At 47.7% G+C, this 24752-nt stretch overlaps 1 protein-coding gene and 1 pseudogene across 1 annotated transcript in view; one reads left to right on the top strand and one right to left on the bottom strand.

Annotated features, from left to right (window-relative positions):
- Window positions 1–24752, bottom strand: part of GABBR2 (gamma-aminobutyric acid type B receptor subunit 2) — a 351400-nt gene that overhangs the window by 103567 nt on the left and 223081 nt on the right. The window lies entirely within an intron of this gene.
- On the top strand, window positions 15640–16029 carry LOC120233519 (annotated as a pseudogene).

Here is a 24752-nt window from a genome sequence, read left to right as displayed (position 1 = left end):
ATTTGTGAGAATTAAGGAAGGTATGTATGAAAAAGGCATAACCCAGGGCTGCTGCACGTAAAGGGTAACTCATAATTCCTGCAGGGAATCCGAGTTAGCAGAATTTCACCTGGTGTCAGTTCAGAAGCCCCAGGAACATCAGTGGAGAGTGAAATGTACACTAAGGATTCCAGCAGCCAGCAGGATTCAGCAGCTTCTTCTTAAAAATTAATTCTGTTTCCACTGTTCGTCTTTAATGTTTCACTACGAAGCGCAGAAGATTGATTCCGGGAGCGCCTGGGTGGCTCAGTGGGTTGAGACCGACTCTTGAGTCTGGGCTCAGGTCATGATCCAAGGGTTGTGGGATGGAGCCCTGTGTCCAGCTCCACATTAAGTGCTTGAGATTCTCTCTCTCTCTCTGCCCCCTCCCCCAATTGCACTCTCTCCTACAAAAAAAAAATTTTGTTCCAACAGCAGTCTATGAATTGTTTGGGTCAAACCCTACATTGGAACTTCTTCTTCTTCTTCTTTTTTTATTGCTTTCAATTTCAGAGCAGGGGCTAGGGACGCCCACCCCCAGGCATGATCTGATGTCGGCTGGAGCTGGAGGCTGGACAGAGTGAAGACTTGCTCATCTCAGCCTAACTGCCCGGAGCCCTAGGCTCACTAAAGGGCATAGTCTCTGCAGGTCATGGTGCGTTTAGGGAAGAATTTCCATCTTTAACATGACCCTAACTGCATTCTTGTCTCTGGCAGTGGGTTTGTCTCTGGGAGGTGTGAACAAGCATGCTTCTCTGGGTGCTTGGTTTGTGCCCAGAAACAAGATATGCCCAGACATGGCACGCAGGCAGTGGGATCTCTAAGGAGACGGAAGCTGAGGGGGGACAGGGGACCCTGGTCAGCACACTGGGTCTGGGTACATGATCCAAGCCCACCTTGGACAGTTCGCTGCCAGCCCTGCAACCAGGACAAAGCTGGTTTCAAATGAACAATGAGGACTTGGAGAAAACACTGGGGTGTGAGTGCTGGTCAGATTTTCCATCACAGGTAGAGGTGCTGGGCGGGGCGCCTGGGTGGCTCAGTCGGTTAAGTGTCCGACTTTGGGTCAGGTCATGATCTCGCAGTTCATGAGTTCGAGTCCTGTGTTGGGCTCTGTGTTGACGGCTCAGAGCCTGGAGTCTGCTCTGAATTCTGTCTCCCTCTCTCTGCCCCCCCACCCCACACTCACACTCTGTCTCTCTCTCTCTCTCTCTCTCTCTCAAAACTAAATACACATTAAAAAATATTTTAAAAAAGGCATAGAGGTGCTCATCATGTAGGCTTGAAGAAGAAGGTGCTTTCTGTTTTCTAAAGGACAGCAGACTTAAAAGAGAAACATTAAACAATTGTGTATGTCTGCCCACGTGCTCTACATGGCCAAAAATACTATTTTTTTATGCCTGTGACTTAGACTAATAGAAGTCATATTTTGCATTCTATTTGAGCTATTTTCTTACATGAAAATGCTTTTGATAGGCCCAAGCTTGGAGAAAAGTTTGATGTATCCACGGAGCTTTAAGCAGTGGGGGTGCAAGGAATTAAGAGGAGGGGCAGGATGGGAGGTGTGGCCTGCCCCATGGCCATCCTTCTGTCGGTGTGTAGTACATGGAGGAGCATGCTTCTGAGGGACTGTGATCAGATGGCCCAAAGGGTTCCAATGGTGAGCAGCCACAAAGCCAGCGGTAGCCTAGGGCAGGGCGGGGTGCAAGGGAGAGGAGAGGGATGAAGAGGAGACGGCTGGGTGGACGGGTCAAGAGAAGCAGGACCAAATCCTTTCCTTCCAGTTATAATGCGAGAGTCAAGCTTGTTTAGAATAGCAAAACATCAGAAATGAACAAAATGTCCACAAAATAGAGCAAGAGCCAAGTACGTTGTGATAGACACATTATGAAACCTTATGATACATGCATTCGATCAACCACCACCTAACACCTGTTGGGCATGTACCAGGCAGGCACCTGATGAAGGGTGAGCAACGTCAACACCGTCCTAGATTGCACAGATTTTGTAGTCTGGTGGGAGAACAGCAAATGCACTGATACGTGTGTATTTACAAACTACAGTGAGTGACATGAAGGAAAAGAACAGGGTGCGACAAGAGAGAACTACAGCAAGAACCTAATTTAGACTGTGGGTCAAGGAGGCCTTTTTGGGGGAGGTGGCATTTGCACCAAGAGCTGAAGGAGTCAGCTAAGAGTGAGGGAGAGAGGGTCCTGGGAAGAGGGACTGCAAGTGCAAAGTTCCCAAGGAAGGAGAGAGATAGAGAAATAGAGGAGCTGAAGGATCCCAGTGGAGGTGAAAGAGGTACCTGAGGAGGAGATGAGGAGGGAATGTCATTGGTAAGGCAGACAGGTGCAAGGTCAAGTGGAACCTTACAGGCTGTATCAAGGATGCTGAGCTTAACTGAGTGCAATGGGAGCCACGGAAGGGTTTTAACCAAAGGGTGACTTGTTCCAAACTATACACCCTTGAGCATTCTATTATAAATATTACAAAAGACTGGAAAAAGTGATTTGTGATTGTGGCAGACAATGATTAGTTGTTCACCAAATCCATTTCCTTTCCTCTTGGGCACATGGTTAAGTTGCACTTTCTAACTTGCTTTATAGTTAGGGATGGCAATGTGACAGTTCCAGCCAATGGAATGCAGATAGTAGTGGCATTCGGTATGCCAGATCTGGCTCATGAAAATCTCCCACAGTGTCCTTCGTGCTCCTTCACTGCCCCCATCTGCTAACTGAATTCACTGAGAAGTGAACTCTGAGTCCTAAGGAACAGAGAGGACCCGAGATGGAAGCGCCTGAGTCCATGAATCATCACACGGAATGGTTTTTCACCAACCAGAAACATCCACTTTGGACTTGGCATATGAGAGAAATCAATTTTCACTGTCAATCCACTAAGATTCTGAGATATCTTTGTTATAGCAGCTGGTGTTATTTCTCCCAACTAATAACACAGTAGGAATAAACAAGGGTAAAAATTATATTTATAGTATACTCACAACTATGTAAAAATCACTCCTACCAAATAAACATGTTAAACGCTAGTTGGGTTTAGGTTGTGTGATTATGGCTTTTTCTTCTTTTTACTTTTCAATATTTTCCAGTATCCTATGATGCGTATGTATTAGTTTCATAACAGGAAAACTTTACTGAAAAGCTTTTTATTTTTTTTAAAGATGTTATAAGAAGGCATATATATTTTTTAAAGGCAAGAATAGCAATATCATCACCAACAAAATAATACTCCCTCTTGGAATAGATTAATTTTTATGCTTTGAGTTTTTGTGAATAAGGACCAGGGATCTCTGCAAGCATAGCACATTTCCCCCTCAACTCGGAATAATGAAAAGAGCAATAGACAAGGCTCTTCTGTCCGAAGACAGAAGTAGGCTGTGTACTGGGACAAATCCTTTCTCAGCTCTGTTCTCAGGTTTCCCTCCGCAGGACACGCATAGATAACATTCTTTAAGTTATTTTTAGCTCTGCTGAAACATTTGTGTATAGTATCTGAGGTCCCCCCTCCCGGGGTTATTCTTCATTAATCAATTCTCAACAACAACCCCAGTGGGACGCAGGGTGTGTTATTATTATCTCTATTTTACAGATGAGGAAATGGAGGCGCTGAGAGGGTAAGAAATTTGCCCGAGGTCACACGATTAGTAGGCAGGACTGGGATTCGCTCTGGATGTGTCTGACTTTAAGCTTATACTTCTAACTACATTCTATCCCACAACCTTGTGCAAGAACCGGTCACTGACCTGAAAATGAGCTCTTTGTAAGGGATCAGAGGGAGTCCTAAGCAGCCTTGGTCAAGGGGAAGGGGCCGGGCACAGCAGGAGGTAGGTGGAGGGAAGGAAGGTAGTTAGTCAGGGATGTGTTGATACGCATTTAACAATGGGCTCTTTGGGGGAGGGTCTGTAGTGTTTGAGAATTTCCATGGTGTAAATACTCCCACCAAGGCAGATTTCCAGCTCTCAACCATTTAGCAACTGGCTCATCAACTCTTGATAGTTTAACAAGTGGTTCTTGGCTCTCCTGGGAGCCTGTAGGTTCCGACTCCAGCCCATTGGTGGCCAAGCCAGTCCTCTCAGGCTTCCATAGTAAGAATGTGAGGAGGAATGCAAAATGCTTAGGTGTATGGTTTTTTTTTTTAAAGTTTATTTATCTTGAGAGAAAGAGAGAGCATGAGCAGGCGGGGGGGGGGGGGGGGGGTGGAGGGGGAGAGAGGGAGAGAGAACCCCAAGCAGGTTCCACACTGTCCGCACAGAGCCTCACATAGTGCTCAATCTCACGAACCATGAGATCATGACCAGAGCCGAAACCAAGTGTCGGACGTTTAACTGACGGAGCCACCCAGGCACCCCTCAAATACTTAGTCTTTACCTGCACAAGGGGTGGGTGAGAATCTGTTCTCAGACATGGGGCAAGGGGCTTCAGATCAGAGTGGGAAGAGCCAGAGAGGAGACTTGTACTACCTGTCTATTGTCTCAACTTCCACACGGCCCAGCTCCTCTCCACTCTGGACTAAGAGAGACAAGGAGCTCATGCAGAGGAGCTGGTTATCGTGAAGACCCAAAGGTTATCACAGGTTGGGAGATCCAGACACCCCTCCAAGCTGTGGGGACTGGGGTGTGTGTCCCCTGGGCCCAATGACATTTGCTGAGTCTGTTTCTGAACAGTTAAGCCAGAAGGGGCTCTGGGCTCAGAGGGAGAAGATAAGGGTTCTCGTTCTGGTGTTGTCACCAAAACCTGTTTGCCCATAATTATGCCCCCTCTTCTCTCTGGGCCTCAGTTTCCTCACAGAAAACAAGGGAGCAGTTGCTATATGCTGTGTCTGTTGAGTGCTTACTCTGGGACAGGGCGCACTTATGCTAGACCCTGGAGAATGCAATGATTAAGCCACAAAGTCTTAGTCTTCTAGAAGCTCCCAGTCTAATGAAGGTGATGGGCAAAAAAAAAAAAAAAAAAAAAAAAAAAAAAGTTACAAGGCAGGAGAGGGTGGGTACAGAGGTATGAACAGAAAAGGAAGGGCAGTCTCTCAAGGAAGGGCATGGAGGGGCCAGGAAAAAAAAAAAAAAAAAAAAAAAAAAAAAAAAAAAAAAAAAAAAAAAAAAAAAAAAAAAAAAAAAAAAAAAAAAAAAAAAAAAAAAAAAAAGAGTTACAAGGCAGGAGAGGGTGGGTACAGAGGTATGAACAGAAAAGGAAGGGCAGTCTCTCAAGGAAGGGCATGGAGGGGCCAGGAAAGCATGAGTGTGAGTTAGCTGGGCAAAGAGGATGAGAGAGGAATGTTCTAGGCGGAGGGAAAAGCACATGCAAAGGTCTGGGAGCAAGAGAGAGCCTGGCTCTTGGAAGGGCCTGAAGGAATGGCAAGGTGGCCGGCGGGTGCTATGCAAGGGGCAGGGAGGTTGGTGGAGGCAAGGACAGCAAGAGCCACATGGGGCAGGGCTTTGGACCTCAGGTTGCAAATGGGGGCCATAGAAGGGTTATCATAAACCAGGAGGTAGCAAGTCCAATGCTTTCTTTAACAAGAAGGAGATCCTCTCGTTTGTGACAACACGGATAGACCTAGAGGACATCATGGTGAGTGAAATAAGCCAGACCCAGAAACACATACTGCCTTGTATCACTTCTGTGTCGAATCTACAACAGTCAGATTTACAGAAACAAGAGAGTAGAATGGTGACTGCCAGGGGCTGGAGGGAAGGAGAGAGGGGGAGGTGTTGGTCAAACAGTACAAACTTTCGGTTATGCAGAATGAATAAGTTCTTGGGATCTAACGTACAACATGGTGACTGTATGTAACCATACTGTACTGTATGTTTGAAAAATGCTAAGAGGGTAAATCTTCTGCGTTCTTATCATGAGAGGGAGGGAGGGAGGGAGGAAGAAAAGAGTAAGGTGATGGGTATGTTAATTAGCTTGATTGCTGTGATCATTTCGCAATGTATTTGTATATCCAATCATCAAGGAGTGCTGCTCAAATATATAAAAATCCTATTCATCCAATATGGCTCAATAAAGCTGGGGGGAAAAAGCTACTTTGGTGCTGTGTGGAAAATGGATGGGCATGAGGCGCGGGACTGGATGCAAGGAAGCCTGTTGGAAGCCGGTGTGAAATCCAAGTGAGGGATGAGGGTGACAGAGCTGGAGAAGAGTCTATAATTCAAAAGATGGGAAGGAGGTGGAATCCACAGGGCTTAGAGCTGCCCCATTTGAGGGCTGCGGAAGGCGACGTGAAGAATGGCTTTCTGGTTTGGTAGACAGATGGTGGTGCGCTCCTTCTTTACCTGCACAGTCGGCAGAGGGGAGCTGCCCCGACCAGCGAGTGAGTTCCAGGGTGGTTCCAAGGGTGGCTAGCTGAGCTGTGTAGCTCTAAAGTCACACACCATGAGACCCTCCTCCAGGCTTCTTGCCCCCACCCCCAAACTCTCTTCTTTCCTGGTCATTTGCAGAGGCAAGCATCCCCGCCATTAGAAATACTTAATTTTGCTTTACTGTACGTTCTATTTTTGTTAAATAGATTAGTCTCCACCAGGAAAACCAAACTGCTGACCAGCCGACCTGAAAGTCTGAGACATGCAATTTGCAATCTGTTGCAATCTTCACTTTTGGCCGGGGTGGGCTGCAGACTGGCCTGGGGGGGGGTGGGGGCAGCTCTCAGACATGGCAGCTGGTACGGCGCAGTCCAGATGCAAGGCCGGCGGGCTCGGGCTGCGGGGCGGCCAGGCGGAGCGAGCGGTGCCCTGCATAATGTTACGGGAAAACTGGGCAGGATTGCAGAGCTCGTGGACAGGTGATTCGGAAAGGGCACTCCGCTGGGAGGCGGCCACCTGGGTTCTATCCCGTAATTACTTCCGTCTCCTACCCTCGTAGGAGAGGTTTCCTAGTGTGTAAGGAGATAGAGTTCATATTATCTGAAAGCTCCAGAATTCCTCCTAAGAGGAAATGATCTTGGTGTAGGAAGAAACCTTGATTAGCCTCCTGGGTGGAAAGTAAGAATCTCAGCGAGGGGAACAGAAGGAGCTATTTTCTCTGCCAGAGAAGGAGGGCCCAAGAGGGTGGGAGGCCCCGAGGGACCACCACAGAGGGAGTGGCCCCTAAGACAGGGAGGGTGGTGAGTATGAACTAGGTCGGGACTAAGTAAGGTCCAACTCGAAGTCAATCAAATGATATTCTCTGGTACCAACCCTCTATGCTCGACCCCAGATCTTCACCGGAACCCCTCACATGTCCTCGTAAAAGGGGATGGCTTTCAGGTCTCTTAGTTTTTGTTTTGTGTGGCTGTCATCATGGAGGAGGGATCTGAATTTCCTGCACGGGTCAACGGGGCCCAGAGCTGAGGAAAAACATCATGGATTGTGGGATGGTCCGGATCCTGAATGAATTCAGCACAAGCAGAACCACGAGAGCACAAGCCTGCAGGAATGTGAAGACATCAGACATCGTGAGGTCGGTCATCCCTCAACTGAGAGACGGAGCTTCCTGAGAACTTTCCAAGATCCCAACGGCTGACATTAGGCTACAGCCAGAGGCTGGGGTTGGGCAGGAGGCTCTCCAAGTCTTGGATGTGTCTCAGTTTCTCCATCTGTACAACAGTCTGTGTGTGGGTTTGTATTGCCAATGCGTGTGCTTGTGCATGCGTGTACACTCGTGTGGGCATATGTATGTAGCAGTCTCCTAGGCTCCTCCCAGCCCTGGTGACCCTCAGCTCAGTCCCGATGAGTCACCAGGCCCACCTCTCACCATGGAAAGAGCAGGCTGGGCTGGCAGGAAGGTGCCCCCTGGCATGTCTGATTGAGAACCCTTTCTCCCTCTCAGCTCGGCTCCCCCATGAGAAACCCAGATGGCTCCATATGGGGCTTGGGGACTTGGCTTCATGGGCTAAGCCTACAAATCTTCCATCGTTTAAAAAAATCTTCCACCACTTCTCCTTGGAAGGAAAGAGGAGTCAGCAAGGGCGAAACCAGAAAGGGAGAGAAGGGCAGCTGTTGGTGGCCCGGCCTACTGAGGTGGTCTCAGCCTGAGGGGCGTCAGGAAGCTACCTCTAGCAGCAGACACAGAATGATGGCTGTGGAATGCCAGGCACGGACAAGGGACGAACAGTGGGTGTCTGGAACTGTTTTCAGGGCTGGAGTGGGGCCAGCTGAAGCTCGGAAAGATAAATGGAGGAACCTTTTGCTTAAGATGGGTTCTCTCTTCCCTTCCGCTTCTGGCCTGGGCCCGAGGGGCTCTTCTAAGACCCTTGCTCAACGTATGGGTCCAGCTAGTGAATTTGAGACATAATTCCTTCTTATCAGTAGGATCTACACCTGGTTTATAGCTGTCAAACGCTTTGTAGTGGACGTTTTTCTTGCTCACCAACTGATCCCCATTTGAACGATAAGAGTACCCTGATTTCAGTTTAGAGATGACGTTTTCAGGGACTGTGATAGCTACACTCTAAGACGGCCCCAGTGATTCTCACTTACTGGTATTCACACCCTGTAGAGTCTCCTCCCATACTGAACAGGGCTGGTCTGTGTAACCAGTAGGATATTACAGGAACGGCAGAGTGTGGTTTCCAAAACTAGACCATACAAAGACCCTGCAGCCTTAGCCTTGCTTTCTTTTGGATCACTCATGCTCGTGGGAGCTGGCCACCATGGGATGAGGACACCCAAGCAGCCGTATGGAGAGGGCCATGTGGTGAGAAGCTAAGTCCTTCTGCTAATAGCTACAATTAATATGTCAGCCATAGTAGTGAGCTATCCTGGAAGCAAATCTCCACACTCAGTAAGCCTGAAGATGACTGCAGTCCCATCTTGCCTGCAACCGCACATATTAAAGACCCCAAACCAGAACCTTCCAGCTAAATCACTCCTGAATGCCCGGCCTATGGACACTACATGAGATAATAAATCTTTATTGTTGCTTTAAGGTACTAAGCTTTGGGATAATTTGTTATGAAGCAATAGATAACAAATACACAGGCTCAGGAAGTAAGAGGATTCACCCTGGATGGTTCCAAGGAAGATATTTTGTTAAGGACTACTACAGAGTGGGGGAGCAGATTAAGGGAACAGACACAAGACAGTGTTGTGCCCACAGACTAACAATGGCAGGAGCTGTTATATACCTCAGAGCAGAGGAGCAAGGGAGGAGATGGTGTCCTCATACCTTCACAAGAGTGGGAGGCAGAGAAGTCATAGCCTTGGAGGGAAGGCATGGCTATTTCAAGAGATACCAAAGCAAGGCTGGGCACTGCCCCCTGACCTCTCTCTCTCTCTCCTCTGTGGCTTCCAATCTCCTGCCTGCACTTCCCACTGGCTAAATCCAACCAGAAACTCAAGGACAAGGGATCCCGGGTGATGTGGACCATGGGAACTGCGAGAGAGAGGAGAGACAAAGGCCAACCCAGAGATCCACCTTGCCCCACTCTGACTTGAAGTTTTATGAAACTTACTCTAGGCAGGGCTGAATCACATGGCTTAGACTAAGCCAATCAGTGCAGCCTTCTAGTTACAGTGATTGGCTCAGATATGGGCACATGACCCAAGTCCGCCAATCAATGCAAACGGGACTCACTTCCAGGGATTTTGTTGGCACTACTGGGGAAACAGGCTGCCAGTCTTGTCGGACTCGGTGCTGTGCAGAGGCTGAGAATGGCACTGGCACAGGAGAATGCAGCCCCGGAGAAGCGTCATCCTGGACTTCACCGTTATCTTTGGGGAAGGACGGTCTTCTATTACTTCAGAAGAGTCCTGAGTGCCACATTCTCATCCACAGAGAATGTGTGGGGTAGGCTGGGCAGAGATCATGAATCCCATTTTGCCCATGAAGAAATGAGGTTCCATTCTCTTTATCACTTGACAGCCAGTTCATTTAAATCCCCCAGTAAGTTCGCTATACCAGCCTTTGTTTTTGGAATATATTTCGCCCTCACATTGTATGATTTAAAATTTTTGACTTCTGTTTCAGTGGCCTCACCGTGTATCTGCCTGTAACTGAAAGTTGCCTCAAACTCTCTTTAGAAGTAGGTGGCACTCACTCAATTATTAATTTTAATCAAACAAGCAAACAGGTCATGGTGGTCAGGAAGACTTTCCAAGGTCACACACCTTTCAGGGGCTGGCTCTGAGATTAGAAGGCAGGACTGAAGCAGGTCCCCAGGCCCTTTCTTGTCCCAAGTGGGAAATGTCCTTCTTTGAGTACTTCCTTTGTTTCCGTACTCTCTTCTTCCTGCTTCCGCATTGAACCCACACTCTGGGGAGTACAGTGTGAGGGCTGGTAGTGGGCCAGTGTGCACTCAAGGCTACCTTGCAAAGGACAGGCCAATCACTCCATGGTTCCCAGGGAGTCTGGAACAAAGCAGGGGCACTTCTCCCTCTGGTAGGAGAGGCAAGAAACAAAACATCTTCTCCTGACTACTGAGTGAGTCATGGGCTTGCTAGGACCCATAAAATAAGGCCTCTGATTTCTCTGATGGTGTCTCTGCTTCTCCCCTCACTGACACCATTCCAGCTACAGTGGCCTCCCTGCACCTCCCACATTCTCCAGCTTCTTTGCCTGCTTGATAATTTTTTATTAGATATCAGATCCCTCATTGGGTGCTAGATATTTTTAACATTCCTTTAAATGTTTTAAAGCTTTGCCTGGGACATCATTAAGTTACTTGAAATGAGTCTGACCCTTTTGAGGCCTGCTTCTACGCTTCACTAGCTGGGACCAGAGCCACCTTTAGTCTGGGTTGCTTTTGCCCTGACAATGACCTTCTGAGGATCGCCCTGTGCGCTCTGAAGTCTCCCCACCCTGGCTGGTGTGAACATGAATGATTCCTGGCCCTGCATGAGCTCCGAGGATCCTACTGCCTGTTCCTTGCTGCTGGAGCTTCCTCTAGTCTCAGGAGGTTCCCTCACTGCATCAGGAGGTGCTGATAAGCCCGCAGCTGAAGACTGAGGCAGCCCCTCGCAGCTCTCTGCTGCCCTCCCCTCTCCGTGTGGCTCTCTCCCTTCCACTACTCTGCCTGCAAATCCTAGCCTCCTTGGTCTCTCTTAATTCAGCTTTTCAACTCTGTCTCAATTCACATTGTCAGCCTGGTGGACTGCGGGGCTCTGTGTGGGCCGCCCTTCTGGTGCTGTGGCCTGGAAACTCTCTAGGCAGTAAAGCTGGGCATTCCTAGGGCTCGTGTCTTCTGCATCCTTTCTCTCAGGGGTCACTCTCCTCTGCTGTCTATAGTCTCGTGTTGGAAAACCGTTGTTTTACATGATCTGACCAGTCTGTTAACTGCTTAAGGCAAGAGGGTAAATCCGGTTCTTGTATTCCTCCGTCTTGGCTGGAAGTGGAAGCTCCCCTTACCCCAAGGGCTCCAGACGCTGTCACCCACAGGCTTTCACACTGGCGGTCCATCTATCGGGATCACTTCTACCCTAGTCATGGCACGGCTCACCCTTGCACCTCCTTCAAGTCTTCTCACACACTGCCTTCCCAGAGAGGTCTCCTCTGGCCATCCTGCTTAAAACTTCTCAGGGCGCCTGGGTGGCCCAGTCAGTTGAGCATCCAACTGTTGGTTTTGGCTCAGGTCATAATCTCATAGTTCATGAGTTTGAGCCCCACAATGGGCTCTGTGCTGCCAGTGCGGAGACTGCTTGAGATTCTCTCCCTCTCTGTCCTCTCCACAACCCCCCCCCCCCACCTGCACTGCCTCTGTCTCTCTCAAAATAAATAAGTAAACTTAGAAAAAAAAAAAAACCAAGGGCACCTGGGTGGCTTAGTCGGTTAAGCGTCCGACTTTCGCTTGGGTCACGATCTCACGGTTCGTGGGTTCGAGCCCCGCGTCGGGCTCCGTGCTGACTGCCAGCTCAGAGCCTGGAGCCTGTTTCAGTCTGTGACTCCCTCTCTCTCTGACCCTCCCCTGCTCACGCTGTCTCTCTCTCTCTCTTAGAAATAAATAAAACATTAAAAAAAAAGAAAAAAAAAACCATTAAACTTCTCCCTGCTCCCCCTCCACTGGTGCCCTTTACAGTTCTCCTTCCCTTCCCGCACATTTCTTTTTTTTTTCCTTCTTAAATAGCAACTGCTGCCTCCTCACATACTATATAATTTACTTATTTAATATGTCAATTATGGACTCTCTCCTTGTACTAGGTTGTAAATTCTTTGAAGGAAGGGATTTCCATTTGTTTGGTTCACTGCTGTATTCCTGGATTCCAGTATAGTGCTTGGCCCGTAGTAACTTCTCAAAAATTACTAGTTAAGTGAATAGATGGTTGAGAAGATGATAGAAACCCCACCCCCTGCCAAGAGCGCAGCTATGAAGGTTGAAAACTTGATGTGTGTGTGGGAGAGTAGCTAACATCCCTTCTGTGTCAAGAGCAGCAGGAGGAGAAAGAGCTGGAAACGCAGGTTACGGCTGGAGGTAAAGCTCCTAAAATGCCAGCCTCTGTCCTCTAGGCAGTGCGGAGCCACGGAAAGTTTTTAATGAAGAATAACATGGTCAACAATTATTTAGGAAGAGTAAGCTGGTAGGTGTAAACGCGAAATCCAGAATAAATGAGCAGCAGAGGAGAGAGAGAAGGGAGGTGGTAGGTGGCAGTTCACAGGGTCGGCAGAGCTCAGCAGGTGGAGGGAGGAGTCGAGATGATACCTGTGTAGATTTGTCTGAAGAAACATGGCTGGTGTGACAGTGAAAATTAGGTTCCAAGGGACTCCACCGAGGGAGGTGGGAAAGTGGAGAAAGGTGTAACGAAAAACAATGGGCATTTGAGGTGGCTGACATCGGGCCTGAGGCCTGGACTCTACATCTCCCCATGTGAACGTGGGCAGGCTACACAGTCTCTTGAACTGGGTTTCCTCATCTATAAAAGGGTACTCAGCACATCTCCTTCACAGGCAGGGCTTGCTCCGGGAACCTCAGTACTTTGGACGCTTAGTAAGTGTCGGTTTCCATCTTGAAAACTTTTTCTCCTTCACTAAGAGGCCCTGGAGATCGGAGAGCCCTTTCTCTGACCATGCCAGGCAACATGCCCATGATCTCACAGATGAACTGAGGCCCAGAGCTCAGCCCCAGCTGACGTCTGCTGACTGTCCAGTGGAAGGGGGGTTGTCATATGATGAATCCCACTGCCTATTATGATCACTGCTCATAAAAGTTGGGGTGAGGAGTGTGAGCCCAAGGAGAAGACACCAAGCCGGCATCTTCTCCACATCCCACTGCTGGGGGGTGGAGGGGAGGGACACGCTTCCATTGCACTGAAGTTTAGCCCTCGGGATACTCTGTTCACAAGAGACTTTAATTCCCCAGACAGCTGTCCAGTGGCCAAGGTCATTAAATGTGGATTACAGAGGCAGCTCTTCATAAGCTAGTTGATAGAATTACTAGATTTGAGGATGAACAGGGAATTTTTTTTTGTGCATTTCAGGAAGCACCGTAGAGCCTGTACACACTGCAGGGACCCTGCCAGATTGCTAAAGGGGAATGAAAGTGGTTATGTGGATTAAGGATCACTACATATGGCCCTACTCAAGATCCTGTGTGTCTGGGGGAGAATCTAGGTCACCATTTTATCAGTACCGCGGCCTTGTAAAATATATATGCACATGTTTACGTATGTACATGACACATGCACATGCGTATACAAAATTCCGCATTCTTCATATTATTGCACCGAAGGTCTACTAGAAATCAACTACTGTTGATCTATCTCAACAGTCGTTAATTGTATGCACCCTAAGTTCTCAAGCCTCAAGAGTTTTTGTTTGTTTTTTAATGTTTTTTTAAAAAATTTATTTCTGAGAGAGAGAGAGAGAGAGTGAGCAGGGGAGGTTCAGAGAGAGAAGGAGACACAGAATCTGAAACAGGCTCCAGGCTCTGATCTGGCAGTCAGCACAGAGCCCGACGCGGGGCTCAAACCCACGAACTGTGAGATCATGACCTGAGCCGAAGTCGGACGCTTAACCGACTGAGCCACCCAGGTACCCCAAGCCTCAAGAGTTTTTCAAGCTGGCCTCTGGTCTATGTTAGACCAGACATATTTGTTTCTACATACTCAAGATTAAATTACATACTATGCCCTCAGTTAACTGGACTCCAACTGTGGGGATCCAACTCACTAGAGTTGTCATTGAGGAGAAAGAAGTTCCTCCAGCCTCAGAAATTCGAGGCTCACATGAGAGCAGGACATATTCAAGGCCCCTCTGATGTCTACTGCCACCTTTTCTCCCCTGCCTGCCCCATTTATTTCTAAGTGAGAATCAGGGTCCATCTAAGAGAGAATGGGACAGAAAGAAGAAGAGCATTAATAATGGCTGAGAGCCCACAGGTGCCAGGAACTGTACCAGGCAGCGATGTGTCATCTAGTCTTCATGACAGCCCGAGGAGCCAAGTGTTCATATATCCTATTGCCTAGATGGGAAAAGTGAGTCCGAGGGCTTACTAGCTAAAGTCCCTTGACTAGTAAGGGCCAAGGCTGGATTAAAGTCTAGGTCTTTTAAAGTTAATATTATTTTAATATTACTTTCAAGTCTTCCTTTTTTTTTTTTTTAAACCGAGACCTAAAGTACTATATAATCACTGTAGAAAATGTGGAAAGGGGAAATAAGCAAAGAGAACGAACTCCATCCAGAAACACCACTGTTGACATTTTGGAGTACATTCTTCTAGTCTTTATTTTTTGTAGTTTTTAAAATTTGGTTATCAAAAGTGAGGATTAAAAAAAGTTTTTTTAAGTGAGACTCTACCATAAAAACCTTTGCTTTATATATATACATATATATGTAAATGCTAATATATAAATGTTTATATATATATATAATATATATATATACGTTTACTTTTGAGAGAGAGAGAGACAGAGTGCAAGTGGGGGAGGGGCAGAGAGAGAGACACACACAGAGTCCGAAGCAGGCTCCAGGCTCTGACCTGTCAGCACAGAGCCTGACGTGGGGCTTGAACTCATAACCGTGAGCTCATGACCTGAGTGGAAACCAAGAATAGGACGCTTAACCGACGAAGCCGCCCAGGTGCCCTTACCATAAAAACCTTTGTAATCTGTCCCCTTTTCACTACACAATATATTATGAACAGTCTTCTATGTCATCAGTGCTCTATAACGATAACTTTTAATGGCTGCCCTTCCATCCCTCTAGCTGGCGCCTATTCATTCTTGAACCTCCGCTCAAAGTCATCTCCTTAGGAAAGTCTTTCTGATCCTCAGTCTCCATCAGGGCTCCCTGTTATAAGTTCTCAACACACCCCATGGCTTTCTTTCAGAGCATTTTCCACAATCTATATTCAAACCGTTATACAGATGAATATCTGTTTAGTGTCTGTCTCTTCCTTGGTACGAGGAACAAATTTGCCTTGCTTGGCACTGTATCTCCCCTCCCCACGTCTCTCGTTCTGTAGGTGGTAGTAAATATTTATAAAAGAAATGAATGAGCAAAGGGAAACAGTCACTTCCCTGCAGTTGTGCCAGGTGTTTATGCTGTGGATCCATCACTGATAATCATTCCATGGCCCAGAAGGGTGTTTTATTCGTTCTTGGACATACAGTTAATCTTTTCACTATAAACATCTGATTTCTCCTGTTGTTTAAGCCAAAACACAAATAGTAAATACGTGATATATGCTGTCCCCATGATGGCGCCCGTGAAAAAGCTCGTGGTGGAGGGAGTCAAAAAAGAGAGGAGCAAGTTCTGAAGTTTACCCTTGACTGCACCCACCCTGTAGATGAGGGGGTCGCGGATGCTGCCAATTTTGAGCAGTTTCTTCAAGAGAGGCTGCAAGTTGAGTGGCCAAGCTGAGAGTCTTGATGGAGGGGTTGTAACCATCGAAAGGAGCAAGAGCAAGATTACTGTAACTCCTGAAGTGCCCTCTTCCGAAAGGTGTTTGAAACGTCTCACCAAAAAATATCTGAAGAAGAATAGTCTACATGATTGGTTGCACAGAGTTGCTAACAGCAAAGAGAGTTATGAATTGCATCACTTCCAGATTAACCAGGATGGGGAAGAGGAGAAAGATGAGGATTAAAATTCATTTATCTGGAACGTTGTGTATGAGTTCCTGAATAAGACGTGGGAGCCAAGCATGAATAAACAAAATAATATTGATGAGTTACGGCTTTCTTGCTTCTACTGCGAGGGATCCCTCAATCATACATGGCACCTTACACTTAGCAATGCACCTTCCTTAATTCACCTTCCGAGCCACTCAGCAAGGGGCTCTTGGTCACTGGTCTCATTTTGCAGAAGAGAATGCGAAGATTAGAGACTTCCCCAAGGTCACCACTGCTAAGATGTAGGGGACAGCATGGAACTGCAGTCTGTGGATTCCATGTCCAGTGCTCTTTCTGCCACACTGGGCTGCCCATCCCAGGAAGGTAAACGAGCCACGCAAATGAAATGATGTCACTTCAGTTTTGCTCCACATTTTCAACCAATGCTTTCAGAATCATTTTTGCAACTGGAACATTTCTTAAAGGCAGAAAACTAGTTCATCACAGTAATCAAGTCTGTCATAGAGGATGTGTGATGATGTTTGAAAATATAATCCCATGAACATCAGAACTGACAAGTCTGAAACATCTCTAGGCTAAATCTGCTAATAACGGTCTTTAGCATTCAGGTTGGCACTCACATCAGTTGGTGTAATATATTTCACAGCAGAGATGCCCTAACAAGGAACTTCCTCAAAGAGGAACTGTGTAGAGGACAGTTTTTAATGAGGCCCAATCCCTGAAAGGGTGAAATGTGAGTGGAGAATAATGGCATGAAATGAAACATGTATTTCCATGAGTCAGGTGACAAGATGGGGTCTCACATCAGAAAGCACAGCCAACACTTTCTCGAGGTCAGGACTTGTACAGGAAAGGAGTGAAGACATTGGGGCCATAACCTCTGTAGCCCCTCCCAGAGAAAATGTGCTTTGATTAGAATGAAGCAGACACATATGAATTGCAATTACCTCTTCTAGGCCTGCTGTTCACCCACTCATTCCTTCTCACCCACCTATCATCCCACCGACTCACCCACTCATTCATCTTTGTCTAACCACTGACCTGCCCATCTACCCACCTGCCATCTATCCATCTTATCCAGTCTTCCATCCACCTACCCACACACCTATCCATCCATCCACCCACATACTCATCCATTCATCCATCTGTCTATCCTTTTATATGCCCGTGTCTCTCTCCATCATCCATTCAGATATCATCCACCTACCCACACACATCCATCCACCCATTCACCTGTCCACTCAACCTTCCAACTGTCTACCCACCTATCCCTCCCTCCACCCATTCACTCACCCCACCAACCAGCTAACTAGTCTTTCCTGTATATCCACTATGTATAAAGCCCTTAGGAGATGCTGAAGAGGTGGGGGACAGGTGGTGATAAAAATATCAGATGTATTTGTTCACTGACCATCAGCTGAGACTCTAATATAGGTCAGACCACGAGAACATTCACAGAGGTGAATCTTAGAAAGACCCCACCCTCAAGGAGTGGGTAGTAGAAGCCTCGTCATAAAACTAACCAACCACTTGGAGTCAAGGTGATGGCACACAGTGGGGGTGAGTGCAAGACTTTCCACACTGTGCTGCCTGGGGTCCAGGGAGGGAGACAAGTTTCAACAGGCACTACCGGCAGGCAGCTTGGCCAAAGCAGCTGGGCTCTTGCCTGTTTAATGGACACCCACCCCCTGGTCCAACGCCATTTTTTTTTTTATTACTAAAAGCACACAGTATGTGGTGAAAGGGCATGAAACAGAAAGAACATTAATCCTACCACAGAAATCTCATGTGTGGAAATATAGCACTATTTGCTGCTTTGGTAACTAGACAGGCTGCCCAAGATAACCACTCTTCTGTTGATTTCTCTCTCTTTCTCTCCCTTTCCCTCTCTTTCTCTCTCTCTCTCTTACTTTCTTGCCCACTCGTTTATGATTAATTTCTTCACCTTGGAAGAGGACGACCAACGTGCCTTTCAAGACACAGAGACAACAAGAAGGAGCCGCCATGATGTGTGTATCACCTCCGTGCTTTCTGCAGCCTCCACGTACCATCTGTGCTTTTCTTGACGAAATATCTGCCTCTTCGAGCTAAAAAAGAAACCTTATCTTGCTACCTCAAGTGCTAGTTATATTTTTATCGCGTGCATTAAAATCAAACACAGCCATAAAATAAAGAGTGTAGGTCTGGGTCCCAGCTAAGCTCGTCCCTCCCCCACCTGTGGGGCGCCGTCACGGGTGCTGCCACCGGGGCTGCTATCCTTGGGCTCTGTCTGGGCGCCTTGACCAGGCTGAGCCGACCTAAGGCTTACCCCGTTCAAGGCTTTGCTTCATCTTTGTTACTGCAAAAATGTGCTTACTTATTTTTTCATCAGCAAGGAGGGTTAACGAGGGAGTCTTCCAAGGAACAAGTTTAAAAGAAAAAAAAGTAACGTTAAATGTAATTCTTTTTAAAAATATTTTTTAATGTTTTATTTATTTCTGAGAGAGAGAGAGAGAGCGAGAGCGAGCAGGGGAGGGTCAGAGAGAGAGGGAGATACAGACTCCGAAACAGGCTCCAGGCTCTGAGCTGGCAGTCAGCACAGAGCCCGACGCGGGGCTCGAACCCACGAACCGCGAGATCATGACCTAAGCGAAAGTCGGACGCTCAACCAACTAAGCCACCCAGGCGCCCCACGTTAAATGTAATTTTAATGTTAATGTAAATGTTAAGTGAGGGACAAGGATATTGGGCTTATACGTAAGATCTCTTTTGACAAACAAGTTTGAAAACCAGTGGGATAGCTTGATAACTAGCTATATACATGAGGACAACGAGCACCCATAAATCACATATTTAGGGGTGTATGTGTGTGTGTCTGTGTGTCTGAATGTGTGAGTCCACCTGAGTGCATTTGCTTGCGTGCACATGAATGTGAAAATGGGAATTCCCAAAGATGGTGAGAGCTGCAAGAATGCGGCCAGGGCAGCGACACTGGGACCCACCAACCCCTGTACCTCCTACAAAGTTAACCACAGGTGTTGTAGGCTCTAGAGGACTGTGTGCAGCTGGAGTCCAAATGCGCCCTTCCTCAGCATCCTCGTGATAACTTAGCACCCATCGTGTCCAGCACCCGGCACGCATAAACCTCTGTCGTCCCCACAACCCTGTACAGGAGGCCCCATTGTTTCCTATAGGGTAATCTGGAGGCGGGGGGAGGCTCCGCTCAGCTCTCCTCTTTACGGTTGAAGCACCATCCCCCAGCTCCCGGGAATACTGGCAACTGAGGGTCCCAGCAGGTTCTCAGAGCCTATTTACAGGAAACCCGATGTAAGGCATTGTCCCCATTTTACAGACAAGGAAACTGAGGTGCAAAGGGATTCAGTTCTTGCTCAGGTTTACCTGACTCGCAAGTGGAGCCAAGATGGGGACTTAGGAAGTCTGTCTCCAGAGTCTGCAATCCCAGGCATTTCACACTATTGCCTCTGGGGAAGGCGAAGGTGGGCATGCATGCCCCCGACCCCCACCAATCCTGTCCTTCCCACACCCCCTTCTACAGTTTACAGTGCCCTGACCAGACGCCAGGCCTAGCAACTGAGTAATTTGCCAATTACTGTTTAAAGAAGAAATCTAGAAGGCTCCCATTCCATTGAGAAAGAAAAGGGGTGGGGAGGGTGTTGCGATTCCGTGAGGAAATGAATCTTCCCAGCTGCCTCTGTCCCCTGACACAGGGCTGGCCTCACACAGGGTCACATCCAAGGGTGTGTGAGTCACCGCCACATGAGCGCACACGGGAGGAGCTGGCATCCATCCGTGTTTAAAGCTGTGTGTCTTGTCAGCTGAAATTTCTGTCAGCCGCCCTCCCCTGATGGCAGAACACTTCCCTCCTACTTAGCAAGCGTACAAGCTAACATACCTTGACACACATCGAGGGGTAGTCTGGCCCCATGCGAGGAAAAATGCATGTGGTATGTTACGGGGCTCTTCAGATATGGTTTTCACACGGGATCTGGGTCCACCTTTACTGGAGTATTTATCTCAACAGTGGGGGTAGCACTAATAGTCAACTGTATTGTTTACTTTAAAAATTTTGCTCACTATATTCTCGACGTTTTAAGAGGGGAGGGGGGGAGAGAGAGAGAGAGAGAGAGAGAGAGAGAGAGAGAGAGAATTGCAAGCAGGCTCCTTGCTGTCAGCGCAGCCGGACTTGGGGCTCGATCTCATGAACCATGAGATGATGATCTGAGCTGAAACCAAGAGTCGGACATCTAACTGGCTAGCCACCCAGGCACCCCTAAAATGTACATTCTTTTTCTTTATTTATTTTTGAGAGAGAGAGAGAAGAGAGCGAGTCAGAGCCAGAGAGAGAGGGAGGCACAGAATCTGAAGCAGGCTCCAGTCTCTGAGCTGTCAGCACAGAACCTGACTCGGGGCTTGAACTCCACTCAAACCGTAAGATCATGACTTGAGTCGAAGTTGGATGCTTAACTGACTGAGCCACCCAGGTGCCCCTAAAATGTACATTTTTTTAAGTTTCTGTATGAGACTTTTGCTAGGCTAATAGCTTTTCGTTAGCAGTAGCTTGCCAATACTCTATAAATTTCTCCCTAATATTAGCAAACTACTTACAATTCTTTACAAATAATTTTTGATATAAATAATAAGTAAGTAAAATCAACTTTATCATAATAAACAATAGCTTTAAAGTGATGGGCCTACTGGGGAGTGAGTGTTTGACAGGTACAGAGCTTCAGTCCGGGAAGATGAGGAGTTCTGAGGATTGCTGGCAGCGATGATTGTACGATAATGTAAACGTGCTTAATACCACCGAACACTGCAACTTACAGATGGTTACAATGGTAAGTCTCTGTATATCTTATCACAATAAAAAAAAAGAAAGATGGGCCTAAAATGATGGAGAACCATTGCCGCAGAAAAAGCTTTATAACATGAGGGACCAAAACAAATCGCTGTAAGAGAATTAAAAAAAAAAAAAAAAAAAGGCCACAGCTGAGTGTGAAGTGTGGTGCTTCGCTGGGCCTGTCTGAATCAAGTTATGGGTGACTTTGATTTTCTTTTCAGTGCTTGCCTGTACTTTTTACATTTTCTTTCTGATCACGTATTATTTTTGTAACCTGAAGAGGAAATGTATATGTTATTTTTAAATACGTGAGTGAGAAGAAGGAACCCGGGGTTCTAAATACCCTCGCTCCCCCAGTCAGGGAAGAAGGGAGAAAAATGTCGGGAGCTGCTTCCGGGACCGGCTGGCCAAACTGAGAGGCGCAGAACTTTCTCCCTTGGGATGGGGGTGGGGGTGTAGAAGCTGGGCGGCAGGGGCGGCAGTCCCTAGAGATGAGGGGCCAGGGCCCTGGCTTCAGCCCTGCATTCTCCCCCGCCTGGACGGTGGGCGGTGAGCTTCGTGATCTCTCTGGCTCCTTTCAGCTCTGTCTTTCTCCGGCTGGGACTCTTTTGCCCCCTAACGGAGGACAGCTTGTATGTTAACGGTGAGGGTGGAACATCAGCCGGCCTGAGTCCTGTGTCCAACCTTGGGTGAACGCCCCTGCGCTTTCTCACCTGCCAAATGCTCATAACATCAGTCGCCGTTCGCTAGGGCTGTATTAGCTTGCTAGGATGGTCGTAACAAAATATCACAGACCGGGCAGCTTAAGGAATCAAAACGGAATGTCTCACGGTTCTGGAGGCTAAAAGCCCAAGATGAAGGTAGCGGCAGGGCTGGTTCCTTCCGGGGGCCGTGGGGGAAAGTCAGTTCCGTACCTCGCTCTCCCTCCTGCTGGTGTCTGGCGGGTGATCATTGGCGGTCCCGGGCCTGCCAAAGCATCACCTGCTCTCTGCCTTCATCTGCATGCGGTGTCTCCCTATGTGCATTTTCCCCTTTGCAGGAGGATGCTGGTTATGTGGGATCACGCCACTCCAGTAGGAGCTCATCTTAGCCAATTACATCGGCAATGACCCTATTTCCAAATAAGGTCATATTTTGAGGTGCTTTGGGTGAGGAGTTCAACTCTGGATTTTTAGGGGGACACAATCCAACCCACAACCAGAGTCATTATAAGTAGCGAAAGAGATAATGCATTTAAGAGCTTAGCATAGCACCCAGCATAGAGGGAGTGTTCTAAATTACAGCCATTCCTATTGTCATGACATTTATCATTACAGTAATTGTCACCATGACTATCTTGTCGCTGCACCTTCTTTCGTCCATTTCTCACCGAGACCCGGACAGCGTCTGTACACAGGGCTTCTGCTGAAGCTCTCATAAGACGATGCACTCCCCCACGCTGCTTTTTTTTATAAGGAAACAGCTATTTTTTCCCTGACTCGAGGAAGTTAAACCTGCAAGCTTTGGAAGGCTAGGCATCAATTGAAACAAATTGCTAAACCACATTATTTTGATCTTTCAAATTTATCTGACAGCAGAAGGAGTAGGTTTCTTTCCTGTGCTGTACGTTATCTGCAGTCGTTTGTAATTGTGTTTAAAGAAACAGGGGGGGACAGCCGAGCGGTGCCTAGGAACACAAGATTTGGAGACACCTGCCTTTAGAATCAGAGCACCTAGGATGTGGTTCTGAGCTAGGCTCGCTGTTAACACCGTGGGGGCCCTGTAGAGCCTCTTTGCCGCACTGAGCTATAATTTCCTAATGCATTCAGTCAGCAAACAGGTTTCAAGGACTAAGAGCTTGTATTATACAGGATATATAGAGAGAGTTTTGGGCCCCAGTCCCACTCAAGGGGCTCTCGGGCTCTCCGTCCACTGGGAAGGGGCAGAGGGGCACATGAATAACCCAGCGCAAGAGGGGAGCCCATGACATCCTCCACTGTTAACCTGGATAGAATGATTCCTGCTCCCCTTCACGCATCTCACAAGGTTGTTTGGACCGCGAATTCCTTGGGAGCAAACCTTCCATATTACTCCTCCTGCCTGGCCCCAGCTCTGGCTTATAGGAGGAACTGGGAATGCTGGTTGAATTAATGGAACTCCTAAATGGTGAAGACCATAGACTTCTGAGCCAGCCAGAGTCGGCAGCTTTGAACAAACTCTTGTCACTTGCTACGTGTAGGATGCATCATTGATCTTTGCTCAACCTGTTTTTAAAAAATCTCTGACAGGGGCGCCTGGGTGGCTTAGTCGGTTAAGTGTCCGACTTTCGCTTAGGTCATGATCTCGCGGTTCGTGGGTTCGGGCCCCACATCGGGCTCTGTGCTGACTGCCAGCTCAGAGCCTGGAGCCTGTTTCAGTCTGTGACTCCCTCTCTCTCTGACCCTCCCCTGCTCACACTGTCTCTCTCTCTCCTAGAAATAAATAAAACATTAAAAAAAAAATAAAAAAAATAAAAAATCTCTGACAATGTCATTAATGATCTAAATCCTTCATTCATTAAACAAAGATTTATCAGGCACCTATCACGTCCCAGGCACCCAGCTCTAAGTCTTAGGGGTGGCACGTCCAATGGGGGTAACTGTTGAGATGCAGAATGAGGGGGTGGGAGCTGTGATCTCAAATAGGGTGTCGAGGAAGCCTCACTGACAAGGGGACACGTGGGCAGAGACGGGACACAGATGAGAGAGCCTGATGCCGCTCCCTGCGAGGAGGCTTTGCAATTACCCATCCCCTACCCGGTGGCTCTTTTGAGCCTCACAATCAATAACATGTATACAACACTTAGGATGCTGCCTGGAATGCCGTAGGAGCTCATTAATTAATAGCTATTATTAGCATTATGTTAATAAATGTAATTGCATGGAGAAGCAAAGGAGATAGAGACTATAAATGTACTCTCTGCACAGGGCAGTCACACGTTGGTTATTATTATTATCGTAGTTGTTGATTACTAAGCAATTACCTCGAGGAAATGCTCCTGACCATCAGTGACCTGCCCTCCCCCTCGGGCCCTAGGACTTGAGCCACAGAGAGATGCTGATGGGAGAGACTGGGGAGGGGGGGTAGAGGGTGGATTTCTCTCCTGCCTCGGGAAGGACGCAGCAGAAGCCCCCATCCCCGGCCCAAGAGTGCATGGCAGGGACATGTCCCCACCCTGTGGGAACCAGTGATGCCAGCCATCACAGCAAGGACTTGGGGATCACTATTAGCAGATACAATGACTATAGGTTCTGTTAATACTTCTCCTGTCACTTCTGATTATTTATTGGGCAGAAACAGTCTTTTTAGTTTCGAGAAGCCCGGAAGGCAGCAGAGGGGGAGAGTGTGACTTAATTTCTCAATCACGTGTGGATTCCATCCAACAGAGTGAACGCAAGCTTAGCAGTGGTTAAGAGCGCCCACCGGGTGTAAAGTGCTAGGTGTGGAAGTGTGGGACCAGGCGCATGTAAAAGCTGTGCTCCTTGCAAATTTGGGAGCGGCTAATTCATCACAGGAGTACAGCTCTTCCCCAGGCTAACTGCAATAGGCAGGGGGAGTAGCAAAGCAACTGAGTGCAAGGGAGAAGAGCCCAGAACCCTCTAATGGGTGTGAGAGAGGTGATGGGGGAGGGTGGCTGCTAAACTTAATGCAGAGAATGACAATTAGATTACAGTAAAAATTCCCTGTGGAAAATGCTTCAATTTCCCCTGAGGACGCACGGGTGTCTTCGTATGCCCCAGAAGCAGAGCCCAGGACAGGGAATCGTGTGCAAGTGATGTTTTGAAGCCATGTGCTCAGGAGAAGCTTGTGAGGGAGAGAGGAGAGAGAAGAGGCCACGCTGGGTGGTTTCAGGTGAGGGCCAGCCTCTGCCTACTCCTGCGG

Source organism: Hyaena hyaena, unplaced genomic scaffold (genome assembly GCF_003009895.1).
Source record: "Hyaena hyaena isolate Hyena2069 unplaced genomic scaffold, ASM300989v1 scaffold_93, whole genome shotgun sequence".
In the NCBI taxonomy this organism is placed as follows: Eukaryota; Metazoa; Chordata; class Mammalia; order Carnivora; family Hyaenidae; genus Hyaena; species Hyaena hyaena.
This window is presented reverse-complemented; position numbering and strand designations above follow the sequence as displayed.